General features: G+C 41.3%; 1 long non-coding RNA gene across 1 annotated transcript in view; it reads left to right on the forward strand.

Moving 5' to 3' along the window:
- Positions 1-16,358, forward strand: part of LOC101787253 (uncharacterized) — a 32,294-nt gene extending 15,936 nt beyond the window's left edge. The window contains exons 2-3 of the long non-coding RNA XR_216373.4: positions 15,570-15,697; positions 16,136-16,358. This is a non-coding gene — a long non-coding RNA (uncharacterized LOC101787253). The remainder of the gene's footprint in view (positions 1-15,569; positions 15,698-16,135) is intronic.
- Positions 16,359-16,892: the final 534 nt, after the last annotated feature.

Here is a 16,892-nt window from a genome sequence, read left to right on the forward strand (position 1 = left end):
TAGACCAAGAAGGTAGGCTGAAATAGAAGTGTAAGGAGTATAGAGGAGACAAAGTATGTAAGAAAATACAAGCTAGAGCCGGACGTGGTGACTCACACCTGTAATTCCAGCACTCCGGGAGGCTGAAGCAGGAGGATTGTTGTGGGTTCGAGACCAGCCTGGGCTACAAAGTGAGCTCAAGGCCAGCCTGAACTGCATAGTGAGACCTTGTCTCAAAAAGACAAAAAACAAAACAAAATAAAAAAACCAAGCTAGAGATAAGAGGATGAGAAAAGTATTCTCTGAGAGAATATTTAATTTGTACATCCCTGAGAAACACACTGCAGATCTGTCTCTTAACTTCTGTGGTAGCCAAAGCGATGCACACGCTGTTTGAACATAAATAACTTTTATTTAATATCCTCAAAGTGGCTGCTTCCCAAAAGACCTTTCATGGATCTTAGGATGTTGCTCTTAACTTTATCCCTACAATAGATTGTTGTGCTTCATGGGATGGTTTTTATAGTACACCTGTGCTAATCAGCTTCACGTTATGGAAACAAAGTATCTGAGATAATCAGCTTATCAGAAGAAAGGTTCATTGTGCCTGTTTTGAAAGCTTTGGTTCCTACTCAGCTGATCCTGTTGCTTTGGGCCTGTGGGGAGGCAGCTGTCAGGGCAGGGAGCACAGGGCAGAGCAAGGTAGTTCACATCATGGCCACAGGGAAAGAGAGAGGAGGAGACCAGTGTGGCAGCCCCCTTCAGGACACACCCCTGAAAGGTCTTCCTAAGCCCTCCCTGCCTCTTAAACCTCTCACCACTTCCAAATAGTCTTTAACACAGAGGTCTTTGGGGAGCTTTCCAGATCCAAACTTTAGCATTGCCTCAGGGCTCCTAACACTATGACAGCAATTCTGTAAAGGTTAAATCATGGTTTTAGAGGAGGACCCAGGGCAAGGCAATCGCTGATGAGGTTGTTTTTAAGGAACACTGCATGAAGCCTTCAGGAGAGGCCAGGTAGAAGATGACCAGAGGCAGAGTAGGTCTCTTGCACCTCAGCACCCCTTACAAGCAATACGAGGGGTGTCAATTTGTCCTCCCCGGGAAATAGTTCTATGGTCACAGAGCTTTTCACTGAGGTCTTGCTCCTCACCCTATATCGATGGCTTGTCAGAGTGGAATGTCTTAATTTCCAAGAGTTTTGGTAGACGGAATTTCTCTAATGCCTTATATTTCTTTTTCCTTTCTTTCTTTCTTTTTTTTTTTTTTTTTTGGAGACATTACAGGACTTTAAAAGAAGATAATAGTCAACCAGAATAGGCGTCATAATGAATCTTACTGTCTTCACAGTTATTGCCTATGCTTTCGAACTTGGTACTATCAAGCAAAGCAGAATAGGGGAAAATCAGTCAAAACAAGTTGGTGAGGGCAATACAGGATTTCAAATCAAGTTAATAGGAAATCAAAGTAGGTTACTATAATGTATCCTGCTATTTTTTATTTTTCCCTTAAAAAGGGAAAAATTAATCCTAAATAATTAATCCTAAAAAATCCCATTAAAAAGATAAAAATAAAAAAGTAAATAATTTTTTTAAAAAGGTAATTGAGATAAAAGAGGGCATAACAACAGAACAGCGCATGTCAAAACATAACCATTTAAGCAAAATAGTGTTTCACCACAAGATATCCTGACATAAAAATAGTTACCATAGTGTCTCTTTCCTTGAAATCTTTAAGTATGACTTCGTATACTGTAGCACCAAACATATCAAGACACCATAAAACCATTCAAGAGAATGACATTATTACAGGGTATTTAGAACCAATTAACAGAAAATGAACAATGGTTTCTGTATAATCTCCTTGTCTATAAAAGTTTTTGCTTATATTATCATATATAATAAAATCCAATAAGATACAACATTTTAAGACCGATGGAGACAGAAGAATACAAGTTTGATGGGATTTCAAAACAAGATGATACTAAATCAGCACTAGCTACTATGATGTCTTGTTTTCTCCAAAATAGCTGTTCCTACCATCCGATCTTCTCTGCCTCATTTCTGTTGAGCTCTTTTCCTGTTGTTTGTTGTCAGTTTGTCTTCTTCATTTCACTTTCTGCTCCATTCATTGTGGCCTCTCTGCCACTATTTCTGGAATCTTGGTATTTTCCTTTTTTAGAATATCCTGCAGTATTCTCTGTAGAGTTGAATTGGTGGTTGCAAATTCCCCTAGTTCTTCTTTATCCTGGAAGCACCTTGTTTTTCCATCAATTTCTAGGAACAGTTGTGCAGGATATATCAATCTTGGCTGGAGGTTATTATCTTTCAAAGCTTGAATTATTTCCCCCACAGTCTTAGTGATTTGATGGTTTGTGCCGAGAAGTCTGCTGTAATTCTGATGGGTGTTCCCTTGTAAGTGATCTGTTTTTTGTCTCTGATGGCTTTTAATATTCTGTTCTTATATTGGATTTCTGGAATTTTGATTATTATATGCCTGGGTGTAGCTCTGTTTGGGTTGTAGGTGTAATGCCTTATATTTCTAAAAAAATTTTTTTAGTACATTTAGACTGGGTGTGTTGTCCCTTCCATTAATTGTTACCTATGAATCCATTCAAGATAGAAAATCCTGGTGACTTAGGTCCTTGCCCAGGAAGAATTCGGCATATCACTGCCTTTAAGCAATCTTCCATATCCTACAACCAGGCATGTACTAATAAGTAAGAGTTTTTGATAAAAACTATCAAATTGAAAACAGTGACTTGAATTTTAGTTATCTATCATATATTATCTTTGGAACCACTGTTGAGAAATTACTGTAGACTTTTGCAAAAGTCAAACCTGTGTACTTTGGTGGTTGTTGTTTTGAGACAGGGTCTTGATGGCCATGACCTCAGTATGCAGTCCAAGCTGCCCTTGAAGTCGCAGCAGTCCTCCGCCTTAGCCTCCCAAATGCTGGGAGTACAGATGTGCACCACCTCGCATGGCAAACCCAGGACTTTCATCTGATATACTTCCCATTAATAATTTTTAGAAAACCAAGCATACATTTTCTAACTCAGTGAGTGTTTGTCACTTTTTTTTCTTTTCTCAAACAGAAATTTACTGGAAATTTTTTCTTAATTTTTTTTGCTAGCATGTGTTTGCAATGCATAATGATGATATTCAACAGCATTATTTAACCTATAATGTACTAGCTACTGAGGCAGGAGTCAAAAGAGATGTGGTACCAGGATCAAACTCATGACCTCATGCTTGCCAGGCAGGCACGAGTCCCTGCATCCTTGTTGGCTTCCTCGTGGGTGAAATGAGGAGGCTCCCTGACCTTTAAGATTCTCTGCGAGTCGATGGATTGAATGACTTTTAAATAACAGAGGAATTGAGTTGCCCAGACTTAAGCCTTTGGCCTTTCTTTTTTGCTTTGCTCTGTCTATTGTGCTTCACTAAATCATGATGACACACACAAGAGTTTTCCAGAATTTCCATTTTTCAGCCGGGACCATGGGGCGTATGGCTCTGTGTCACTCCCGGATTGCCCAACCTCGTATTAGGCAGTGTGTTTGGGTGTCACATGATGGGAGAAAACAAGCTGGTCCCTCAGGATGGAGGAGGTGATACCCTGATGCAGCCAGCCCCTCCTTAGCTTTGTCCTACATGTTACAGTGAATAATTTCTCTTTTCACACTTTCCCCCTGTGCCTCTCATTCACATGCAAACAGGCCAGTGTTTTTTTTGCTGTGGTGTAAAAGTCCCTGTCCACCATTCAGGACATTCCAAGCACCTACCCTAACTCTCTGATTTTTTCCCGAAGATCTGCCACCTTTTGTTTGTTTTTCTGTATGAACTTTCTCTGTATTCTTGGTGTTTATCTCTCCACCCTGAGAACTGGCTCTCCACTCCTCCCTTCTGTTAGCATTTTAAATGCTTTAAGGGAGGAATTCCCAGGTTAAACACTAGGACACTAAACGTTACAAAACTACATATATTCTTGGCCGGTAATCCCAGTACTTGAGAGGCTGAGGCAGGAGGATTGCTATGAGGTTGAGGTTAAGAGGTGCAAAAAATAAGGCTTTCTTTTCTCTCTAGAGCCCAAGTCCCACTCAGAAGTAATGTTTTTGAATCTTTTGCCACAAGTAACTTTAACAAAAAATTATTTATTATCTTCAGTTTGAGCTTCCTTCTCTAAATAAAGGCTGCAATTCTGTTAATCAGTATATGTAATCATTTAATATCACTATAAACTATCTTAATGTGTAAGATGAGTAATAGATAAAAGTCAGAATATTTGAGTTCAGATAAAAGACAACCCAGCTGGAAGCAAAGCTTTGGTTTTGGCCACAGGTCCTATCACTTGAGTAAAAAGATTCTACAAGACACCTCACTCAGCAAATTCTGTGATTCTGTAACTTTTTTATCCCTACAGATAATACTGCAGTCATCCATGTGATTCTTCTGCTAAAAAGAAAGGAAAAGAAATTCACATTTTTGAGAGCCTAAATTATGCCAGATCTGGGCCAAACAGTGATTCCTAAGTATTTTATTTAGTTCTTCAAGAACTTTAGGAGATAAGCAGTTTCTTGGTTGATGATGTAGAATAACCTTCAAGATAACATTTTTAAAAACATACAGATGAGCATGTATAGATTGACCTTATGAATTTGAAAAGTGAAAGTAGTCCTTTATATGCCTAGAAAAATTCTGCAAAGCCACACACACAGAGAAATATTAACAATTGTTAATTCTGATGCATATTGCTGGAGTTAGAAATACTGCTTTTCATTGGCAGGTGTTAACCTAATCTGTATACTTCATTCCAGAAAAGAAGGCAGGCAAAGGTTTGCAGACCTAAGAGAATCAGTATTTGTGGTACAGTGTGCTGTTTCTCCGTCTGTTAGGAAGGCATTACAGTATTAGATGTAAATACAACTGCCTTAAGTGTAGCTATTGGGGCCGGAGTGGGGGTCCAACGGGCGGCCGACTTTCGTGGGTAAAGTCTCTAGATTAAAGAATGTACTTGTATAAGGCCTTAGTAACACCAACAGGCAGCAGGGCATAGTAAGAGCAGTCTGTGTGTTTATTGTTTAGTTTTGGTCTGTGTTGTTATCATATATGTATGTCTTTGTGTGTTGGCTTTATTGGCGCGTGAGGTTTTATAATGTCAAGCTACGATTCTATAAGTGTATCTCACTCTGCGCCTGTGCTGGACGGCAGGTTTATGTCTTTAACACATCTTTAGGTGTGCTGAGCTTTGATGTCCAAATGGGTTCCCACGTCTCATCCCCTTGAAGGTCAGGGAAAGCTGTTTTTCCTGAGTGACCTACACAGCGGACCCCTGAGTACAAAAGCTATAACAACAATGAGGGAGCAGCGGGACACTATGAACCTTATTACCATTGTAGCGTGGTTTATGGTTGTTTAGCATTAGGTGGGTTTTAATGGTTTTTATTATTGGGTAGGGAGGTCTTATTGTAGGCCTTGGGTGGTGGATATTTTTTGATTTATCTTCTGTAAGGCTTTTTGTATCTGTGTTGGGTGGCTAAAGCTATAACTGTAACATTTCATATGTAAAACAGCATAAGTTTTGTGGGTGTTGTAATTAGTAAATTAAGAGTTATGTGGTTTTGTAAAACCACCTTTTTTAGTTGAGAAGTTTTATCTATAAGTCATATTAAAGCCTGGCATGTGACATTTAGGGCCCGGTACATACGCAGAGCAAAGATTTTAACTTGGAGTGCTAGGTTTATGGGGTTTGTTTATGGCATTGTTAATGCCATTAGATAAATCTATTAGGCCAGTTGTTTAGTGTGACATCATTTGTGATATACAGTGTTTTAGTATGAGGATGTCTCTAATGGATTTGATAGTGTTTTTAACCATATGGAAATCTTTAGGTGTAGCATTTTATTTGGTGTATGAGTAGCTTAGGGTGTTATAAACCTATAATGTTTTTGTGATGGGCCAATTGGTTGGCACTATATTTATGAACTTATGGTTATTTTATTGTTTGTTTGCATTATTTATTAGAAATGTTGGGTTACATAGGTTGGAGCATTTATTTTGTAGTTTGGGTTCATCTGACCTCTCAGCTTAGCCTACTAGCCTTGGGTTTTCATTGTTATTGGGGCTAAGGAAGTTGGGGCTAAACTTATTATCTCTAGGAGGATGGGACAAACAGCCACAACATTATTAATTTTTATTAGGATGATGGTTTTGGCATCAGGTGGGGCATATACCAAAGTCTTTTAACAGCCAAGTTGAAGCTTAGGGGTGTATTTTATAGTATGCTTAAGATTTCTTTTAGGGCTCCAGAAAGAATAGCTAATTGTCTATTAGAGCTTCGGTAGGCTAATTTTAAATTTATTGATAGCAGCAGCCTTTGGGTTGTATGGGCTTGAATGAGGGGAAGGATTAACATTCTTGTTAATCACCCTAGGACCCTCTTTTGTGAGTTGAATATGTAGATGAACTGCTGTGTTTTTAAGAAGTGACCCGATGGGCTGTTATTTGTATGTTAGAGCTAAGACCATCAAGGCAAGACCCATACTCATTTAGTGCACTTTGGAGTTAAGTAGGCCAATTTTAGGTGCCTGTTGTATCTTTTAATAATTATATTAGCAGCCTGTGGCCTGGTAGGACCCATAAAAGTACATGTGATACCATTGTTTTGGGTCTATTGACACTGAGTACCGCTATCCTCTGAACCGATGATCAGACCCCTGGCCCTAAATCTGCAATGTTAGTGAAACACCAAAGCAGCACAGCATCCAATTGCATTTCACCTCCATAGCTACCATCACAGCCTGTGTTTCTCTGGATAAGCCAGTCGCTTACAGGAGGGGTGGGGGGTGGCAAAGGGGGGTTGGTACTTCTTGTTTGCCAGCCCATGCACCAGAAGGGGCCGGGGTCTGTTCCAGCCCAGCAGCAGCCCACACATGGCACTGGTTCCCAGACTGGACTTGCTTGCTGGTGTGGCTGTGTTCTCTCTACCCTCAGTCCACGACTTTTTTGAAAAGGAGCTTGTGCTGCGTTTGTTTAGTCTCATATAGTAACTTTTTGGATAATCTGATATACAAGGCATAGTTAATAATTAGGTATGCTGTGAACATTTGTTAGAAATTTAGTAAGCCTATAGATATCTGTAACTGGCATGTTGTCATGAGTTTGAGTAGGTTTGCACCTTATGGATAACAGTATCAGGAATTAATTTTGTTTTATTTGACCCAATAGTACCTAAGAGTCTGACCGACAAGCCAGGTCTCTGGACCTTGCCTTTGTTTATGACCTACCCTCAGATCAGCAAAGCTTTTTTTCAACAGTGTTTGACAGCTTTTAAATCTGTAAGGCAATTAGAGGTAAAGATAATATTAGTAATGTAATGAAATAGTGACATAGAGTGTGGCTTGGTTAGGTGGCCAAATCCTGGGCCACCAAACCATGACACAAAGTCAGGTTATGCAAATAGCCTTGTGGCACTACCTGGGAGGTCTATAGTTTATCTTTTGGGGTGAAGGCAAATTGGTCTTGACGGTCAGGTGTAATAGCAATGGAGAAGAAGGCATTGGCTAAATTAATAGTATAATGGTACTGACCAAGGGTCAGGGTGAGATGATCTATTAAATTAGTAACATTAGGCACCATCGCTTGTAAAGGAGGAGTTATTTTATTTAGTTTTTGGTAATTAATGGCTATTTATTATGTTTTATCTGGTTTTTGTGTGGACCATATTGGGAGGTTGAATGAGCTCTGTCTAGGGTGTATTATTCTTTTTTTTTTTTTAACATTTTAAGATAGTTTGTTTTATTTTTATGGCCTCTAGATAGGCATGGAACCCATGTAGCTAGTGAGAGAGGTCGTAGGGTGTGGTGTCGATGGTCTTGGTTTTGACCACACAAACTTGCAAGTGAAATGTCCTCTGCATGGTGCTAAGCTGAGTGGTTAGTGCGTATTTAGTATATATTTAGTCACCAGGGAAACATAAATATTATACAGGCATGGAGGCAAGCCCTGATAGCTCGTGGTGTCTGGGCCATTTTTGACTGTGACTTAGTGATTTTTATATTTTTGAATGTGCGCAGTAGGTCTCATAAATGGGTTGCTATATATTAGCATCGGTTTGGCTCTGGTATTTATCAACACTAGAATATGCTGTACATTTTGAGGGGACTAATAAGTAATTAATTTTAATGTAGCCTCTGGTTTTTAGGAATCTAATCGAGATGTGTGGCCTGTCTAATCTGGGCTGATAGAAGCCAGTGTTATGTTTTGTTTTGTTTTTTCTGTTTTATCTGTGTTGTTCTGGTCTCTGGGCTGGAACCTATTGGCTGGTGACCAATTTATCAGCACAGGGGCTGGGCATTTAGCTCAGCGGCATAAGGCATAAGCACCTGCCTTGCAAGCGCGTGGTGTTGAGTTTGATCCTTGGTACCAATAAAAAAAGAAAATAAAATAAAACAATTTATCAGCATCTGCTGATCTGTCTTTGGGGCTGTCTTTTGCAACCCTCTGGAACCTGCCCACAGAGAGGGTGCTGTCTATGCTGACAACTCTGTGGACATAACTGTGCCACCAGCCCTGTTGTCCCATTGCTAAAGTAGCCTTGCGGGTACTGTTTTACTCACCTTTTGCTTTAATTGTTTCCTCAGCTCTTGCAGCTCCACGGCTGTGCAGGTTGTGTCTGGTGTGTGCTGGGCAGAGGCGTGCGGCTCTGTGTTCCTCCTCCCTGGGCTAGGAGTCCCTCTGTCTCTACCTTTCGGTGACTATCAGCCTATGCAAAACCAGGGGATTAGGTGTGTCTCTAGACTAAAGAATGTACTTTTTTTTTTGTCTTTTTGCTTTTTATCGGTACCAGGGATCGAACTCATGACTGCCTGCTTGCAAGGCAGGCGCTTATGCCACTGAGCTGAATCCCCAGCCCCTTAAAGAATGTACTTTTATAAGACATTTGTCACCATGGTAGGCAGCAGGGAGCCGGGTGGAGTAAGAACAGTCTGTGTTATATTGTTTTATTGTTGTATATGTTGTTATCACATGTGTATATTTTTGTGTGTTGGCTTTACTGGCATGTGTAATTGTTTAATGTCAGGTTACGGTTGTGTCTCTTGCTCTGTGCCTGTGCTAGACAGCGGATTTGTGTCTCTAACGTGTCTTTAGGTGCCCTGAGCTTTGAAGTGGTCTGAGTGGCTCCCCTCAGCAGCTCAGCCTGTGAGCCTTTCCCTTACCCAGCTAAAGGTGAAAAGCTAGTTCGTCCTGGTTCTGTCTTTGGAATCTAACCTTCTGTTTATTTTGGCAAGCATAGCTCAAAGATAAGTGCAGGTGGAATGAAATGATGCAGATACAATTGCTTAGTTCTTGTACAATACAATAGACATGGGCCCGGTATTTAGCTCAGTGGCTTAAGTGCCTGCCTGGTAAGCACAAGCTCATGAGTTCAATCCCTGGTACCAAGAAAAAACAAACAAAACAAAAAAACCACTCACAATACAATAGACATTCATTTCTTTATTCTTTGCTTTGATGTACTGAAGGTGTTTTGCATTTGTGATGGACTAATTAATGGTCCGTTTAAGTGAAAATACCCAGCTGACCTGAATCAGTGTGGTGCTGGGTGTGGAAGGCCCACTGAGGGTTATTGCCAATGGCATAAAAAGAGAACGGGAGGGGGGAGCACTGTTAATTCTCCTGGAGAAGCTGGCACAGGCTGCTTTTCCTGATAGGAACTAGTTCTCCCGCTCGGAGGGGCTCGGGTCCACATGGTTGCCAGGGATGGCTGCAGTTCTCAGAGAGCCCTGGTGCTCACCTTGATCTTCACTTCCTGGCTCCAGTGCAGACCTCTCTGCCTGCTGGCACAGATCTTTCGCCCCTCAGACGCAGACTTTCTAGCTTCCACTGCTGACCTTTGGACCTTCCTGGTGCACATCCTTGTACGACTTGTCTGAGACACTGCTGTGGGCTCCAAGCCTCCAGCAAAACTCATCTGGGACACTGCTGTGGGATCCAGGTCCTTGGCTGGATTTTTTGAGGTTTCTAGCATGCAGACAGATCTCTTCATGTAACTTTCTGGGTAAATATTATAAAATAATCCTAGACATCACATGTCCTCTATTAAATCTATTGCCTTGCAAAGCCTGATTACAACAGCATGCCCTGAAACATAAAAGAGCTGAATCTCTACATCAGTGTGTCCCACCTTAGACCTTGTGGGTCACACATAGCCCCAGATAGCTGGTAATGCAGACCCCCAAGATCGTAAGCTTTTAAACATTACTCTGTGATTTCTAGCAATATTTTTCCTGTCCCATTTTCATGTGCATCAGAGGTGACCACACTCTGAGTAGGGGAGGGTACCGTGCCCTGCTAATTCTACCCCGCTATGTCCACCATGCACAGTCGAAGCAAAGATCTATTTTTTTCGTTGTTATAAAAACAAAAGCTTCATTACTTATATATATTAACTCTATTATATATTTTATAGACAGCCTAACACAGTTCCTGTTTACTCAGTGTAGCCCAGCAGGCCACAAGGTTGGACACTCAGGTTCTCCGTGATGCTCGTGTCCTCAGATTCCTCTAAAACACAAAGATAACCCACATGCAGGGTTGGCTCCCAGCCCTAATACCTGATCTTTATTGGCTCAGTTCAAATGAAATGGAAGTACCAGCCCTAGTGCCTAGCAAGTCACCTCTGCCCTGTGCCCTGGGTTTAGACTTACACACACACACCTTTACACACATTCACACCCACATTACCATGTGGTGCCTTTGTCTCGGGATCTGGTGCTTAGCTTGGACATGATGTAAACCGTAACCCTAAATGTCTGCTCTAGTAATTCTGATGACAGGGAAGTCTGAGTTATACTGCTCCCCACACCAGAGTTAGACTTTGTTTTGGGAGGATTAACTGGAAGAAGCACTGAGGAGAGAGAACAGACAAATGGAAGGTGTCAACTTCTCAGATTCTGGGAATGCAATAGATTCTTGCATGAGGAAGCACTTTTCCCAGGAATGCTAGAAATGAGGTCCCTTGCAACTTGTGCTCCAATGCATGGTTTCAAAGGCACCCGTATGCTAGCCTGTTATTCTCAGTATATGGACATGGCATCTGGGGGGCATATTGCCAGTTAAGTAATTCAGAGCACTCTTTAATTTGCTTGAATGTGGAAATCCCATTGAGTCTTTCCGTTGGTGACAAGATGAACAGTGAATGCTGGAATTAGGAGGTGTTATTTCAATTAAAACATAATATTTAATTACAAGTTCAATAAAACTTTATTTGAATAATTTTATTTTACATTTTCATACAAGTATATGTCACATGTCATTTATATATCATTTTGGATGTTTTATGAAAATATGTTTTTGAAAATATAGGTTCACTTGACATAACTGCATTCTATTTTTAATCCTTGGTAGTATTGGTACATATAGAATAAAAATTATGTAAAAATCTTGGTAACAACATATGTAGTGATTTCAATCAAAAAGAAGTCAATTATGGGGCGGGGGTTTAGCTCAATGGCATAAGCACCTGCTTGGCAAGCGCAAGGTTGTGAGTTCAATCCCCAGTACCAAAAACAAACAAACAAAAAGTTGTTTATGAATTCTGCATGTATTTATTAGTTATTCAGCACTGCCAGTTCATTAACAGGATATTCACACATGTCTACTAAGAGGGAATTCTGTTGCCTCTCATACTTTAATTATATAAAAAGATCACAGCTTACATCTGTTTTTCAGCCTGCTGTTAGGAAGAGGTACTCGCTAAGGTAGAGTGTGGATCCCGCTTTATTTTACAGTTTGTTCGCTCATGGTATAACTTTCCCATCATCAGCCATGGGTTACATGGCTCTCCACTTGTACCTTGTTTCTGGACCCCACAAATAAGGCCAGGCTTACCACAGTTAGTTAGTGAGCATTACAGTTTGCAGCTGAGCATGGCGTCGGCATGCCTAGCCCATGTGAGCACACAGAATTCCCAAGTTGAGTACGTGTTTTTCAGTGGAGTGATCTGTATCACAAGGTGGTGAACTCCTGTCTCAGAGACTGTTCAAATCGAGTGCTGTGCTTAACCGAAAGAACTCGACTCAGTCTAGGTTGGAAGAGTCACGCTGGGCCCTAGCACAAGGGTCAGGTACACGTTCAGCAAGCTTCCTCCAGCCTGGAATCCCGTGATGATTCTGTCACCTGGAAATACAAGCTACTGGGGACTCTCAGTCACACCCTTTAGAAAATGGTACTGTTTCTGTGGATCCTGGAATCAGGGACTCTCTCCCAGGGTAGTCAGTCTCTTCTGAACATTTGTGTAACATCTGTATAATCTTTCCATCCGCAGAAGTTCTGTTTTGGAGTTAGGGGTGCTTTCAAAGACAAGCAGGCTTTTGGCTCTAATATTTCGAGTTAAGCAGTGAAACTGCTACTTACCAGCAAAGGTCGCCAGAGGCTTTTCCTTCTGTAAATGTAGTTCTGGTAGCCTCTATTTAACCCAGGTAAAAAAATCATAGTTCTTAAAGAGACAGTGCTACGAAATTTTACCACTCTCTAGAAAATAGCCCATCTGCATGTGGGTGGGGAATCATGAAGCATTAGTTACTGAGATGTGACTTGGGAAGGCAGAGGCACTGATGGAGCTCTGCACCCTGAGTCATCTTCTAGTAGTGGGAGTTTTCTAGATTTGTACAGGAAAGGAAAGGAGTGTGTTGCTCAGTAAATTGTAAAGCATGAGCAGTTTAGAGGGTGTCTGCCAACCCTTTCAGTGCATCCATCAGTAAGGAGAGAGTTAACTGGCCAGCAGCCACTGAAGACCTGACTGGGGAAAGAGGCCCAGGTCTCCTTCCTGCTCTTCATGGGTGGTTTTCTTAACATTGTTGTCACGACCACTGCATGGAGCCACTTAGAAGCTGGATTCCTAATAATAAGGCCAAAATGGCCTTATTCTATTTTAACTAATTAACACAATATCCAGTGTCGTGATGATGATTTCTGAGTTCTACTAATTCTGTGTATTGAAATCGTAAAAATAATTAAAAGTATCTCTCTTTATTTTTGTTTCTCTTTCCTTTAGTAAAAAAAAACCCCTCTGTAGGCACTAGAATCCTTTTCAATAAAATGTGCTATTTTTGTGTAGCATTTAAATTAGGAAATTCTTTTTGTTTGTTCTTGAGACAGAGTCTTGCCATGTAGTTCATTTTGACTTCAAACTCGTGGCTAACCTCCTGCCTCAGCCTCCCAAGTGCTGGGACTACAGATGTCACCATGCCCAGCTAGAAAATTCTTTTTGAAATCTGTTACGGCTTAACTCTAACCAATGCGCCTCCATCTTGTTCTACATGCGCCATCTCGATAGGGTTAAGTTTCTAATCCTTGCAAAAGCTTAAGTTTCAGCTTCTTGTAACTCCCTACCCCTTTTCACATGTTATTGCTAGTGAGCTGTTCAGAGACAATTAACTCCCCTACCCTCTTTCCGCATGTTATTGCAGGTGTGCTATTCTGAGATGTTTAACCACAGGGTGGGAGTAGCGAATGCACCAAGAGCTCCAGATGTTATCAGAACTAAGTCAACTAAGTCAACAGTTTTATAGCTTTGCAGGTTTTTTAGCTTTAAATATCCCTCCCTTAGTCTGTTAGGCGCACAGTCTCTGGTTTGATCCAAAGGGGGCTGCGTTGCCAGGCCTGGAATAAAGCCTTTGCTCTGAATTTTCTTAATTTCTTGCTTCCTTGGATTTTATTCCGGGGTCCAAGCTATCTCAAAATCCAATCTAGAGGGCTCTGAAGAAAATCCCTTTTAGATAAGTATGGATATAGCAAAAAACTATGGGCCAAATAGGAACCCTTTGGTGACAGAAGGAGATGGGCATAATGAAATGGTACTTGCGAGGTGCAGACCAAGTAAGGAACTGAAACACGAGGGAAAGGTTTCAAACCCGAGCCTGGTTAAATCCGCCAGGAGGAGAGTGGAGGCTGAGCAGAGGTGAAGGCTTAGGGTGATAAAAGAAGGAAGTCCCAGCAGGAAATGAAAGTCAAACGACAAAGACAAAAGGAAATTAAGAATACTCTACAAGGATAAAAAGGAAAACACTGCCATATTAGGAGCTGGCAGGGAGCAGACACTGTAGCCCGGGTTGGTGGGTGGCACAGGATTGCTAGGATTGCCAGGGAGGCAGGACCCCCCCCTCAGGGGGACAGCAGGACGGCCCTGGGCTCCTGAGGTGAGGAACCCTCTCACAAAGCCCCGGCTTGCTGAGCTCAAGTCAAGACAGTAATGCTGTCTTCCAGAGAGATACTCAGACAGTGTTTATAAAGTGCCTCGCACCTAGTGAGCCATGTGGGAGCTGTTGTTCATATCATCGTAAACATATTAATCCAAGTTTTCACCCTTTCCTCTCACTATTATTTATTGTAGACATACTGCAGGCATTTTATGACCTTCCAAACCACAGGTAATTACCTCTCTGGCATTCAACGCCATTTGTGGCTCTTAAGGACTTCTTTCGTTCACACTCTTGATGATGGGCTACTCAACGTAAATATTATCATCTCAAACTTATAAACAGGAAACAAAGGCAGCTTAAACAATTTCCCAACAAGGGGGAGCAGGTCCGTGGCTTAACTGAGGAGAAACCCTGCATCTTGGGTCCAGTACTATAGCCAGGACATCTCTTAGGACAAAAATAGCCACTGAGTGATTGGACATTCTTGTTTATAATCTGTATCATGAAGCACAATCTAAGCAGTGGTTTAGACTGATTTAATTATGGTAACTCTACTTGTCCAATGGTATTACACATTTCTTAAAAGGGTTGCTTAAATAAAAAGTTATGCCTGCAAAGAATTTAATATTTAAAATATATTCATATTGTAAAATCATTCACAAATCAGTGTGCTCTCTGGGAAAATTCTCCATGTTTATCACCTTTTAAATGCATGAGTTTTATCAATCTGTATTTTCTACCCCCCTATAATACTAATATAAATATTAAAGACATTAATATTAATAGCCACTATTTATTTCTGCTTCTTTACTCCTTCCCTCTCTCACAGGTCTCTAGATTTCAGTGTAAGATCCCACACAAAAGGATCTATAGCAGCTGGGGAAGAAGCTACAAAATCAGCATAATGTACCCATCCCTTTTGCTGTAGGAATCAGAAAGGTTAGATGACTAAGCTATGAATATCCAGGCCAGACGTTTCCAAATGTAAGGTTCAGAGCTTAATAAAAATGTCAAATAATTGCAGAGATTGGTGGCATTGAGACACCACCCTTTAACTTTGCCAAGTAAGGACATTTATTGTTAGTCACATGCTGCCGTTACTTTATACTAAAAGTAAGGGCATGTCAGCTTGAAGAGAAGTGCAAAACATGTCAGAATAAAGGCGCAGGGAGTGATAGATGACACCTTTATCTGCTTCACCTGCTAGAGTGGTAACACTTACTTTTTCTCCTGTTCCTGGAGACCAGTGAAAACGGCCTGGCGTTATCCTATGGAGACTGCTCTTAGGCGGGTCTAGAGACTCCTAAAGAATCTTTAGGCGGGTGAGATGAGGGGAGAATACAAAACTAAGCAGGTGACTTTTATTGAGGGGTTCCTCTCCATCCAGGTCCCATGGGAGTGCTTCGAGGCCCTGAGGAGGGACAAGTCCATGAGAATCTGCAGCAGAGAATCTGCCCCCACTCTTTCCTGGTTTACCTCACCATGAAAACCATCACAGCCCCAAAGACTTCACGGGTGAGTTAGTTGACCTCGCCACAAACACGGTCACTGTGTGAATCTGAGTCTGACAAGGGCTGGCACAGCCCTTTGGAGGCCATCGCAGCAGGGACTGACTACACTGGGATTCGATCCTACTTTCACAAAGGGACAGACCTCGTCAGGGGTTTTGCCACACACTTCTGTGCCGTGACAAAGCATGGCATTGACCAGTGTGCTAAGCCTGGCTTGAGACCACAACAACCAACTGATTATGAAAGCCAAAAATACCCCCACAGTCTAAATCAAGACAGGGAGAGTGACCACCCTGAGTCACCCAAACTCATTTGATACATACGTTATTTTTAGATAACTTCAGTGGGGGCCAGAAGTGTCTCATTGGCTGGTTCTGCTCTCCCAATGAAAGCACAAAGAAAGGAACTAAGTCTGCGGTTTTTGTTTTTTTTTTTTTTTTAGTTCACCATGAAGGTTGCCAACTAGTAGAGAGAGTGTGATTCTTCAGCTCTGGGAAGTCGATGGCTAACTGACCGCACTGATAACATCTCCCTGAACTAAACTATGAAAGAGATCTTGCTTTACGATCTGTTGTGTAAGATCCTCCCGGCAAAGCATGTTATCTTTCCAACATCTTTCAGTAAATGGGAATGTTAATGTGGAATAAAGTGAAGGAGAGAGCTTATTTGCCTAATGCAGGCTTATTTCCTGTCTAATGTAGAGTTTACTCTGTAAATGTTTACAATTTTCATTGCAAATATTCTAAGTGTATTTTATCTTTGCAACTGTAATGTGACCCCATCTTTAACAGCTGAAGATTTTCCTGAGTACCTGTCATCCACGTTTCTCACCCTCTTCAAGTGCTCTTAGACCTCTAAGCTCATATCTGACGGTCCTCTTTCCATGTCCTGCTCCTCGGCATCCTCGTGGTTCAAGGAATGTCCCCGGCTCTTTTCACTTCCGTGCCTTTGCTTGGATGTTCCCTCTGCTGTGATTTCTCTGTCATCCTTACCTAGCTGATCTCTTCTTGACACTTTCACTGTTGTTCCAATATCTCTCCTCAAAGAAGATTCCAGACCATCTTGGTTGAAATATCCCATCTCCACCAGTTACTTTCCAATATGTCTTATTTTTTTTTTATCTTCCCAGCACTTAGGAATAGGTGAAAATATCTTGCACACTCATTGACTGACTTATTTGCCCTCTCATGAAAACTTTG

Source organism: Cavia porcellus, unplaced genomic scaffold (genome assembly GCF_034190915.1).
Source record: "Cavia porcellus strain 051 isolate PalLab524CR breed Dunkin Hartley unplaced genomic scaffold, mCavPor4.1 scaffold_26, whole genome shotgun sequence".
NCBI classification, from domain to species: Eukaryota; Metazoa; Chordata; class Mammalia; order Rodentia; family Caviidae; genus Cavia; species Cavia porcellus.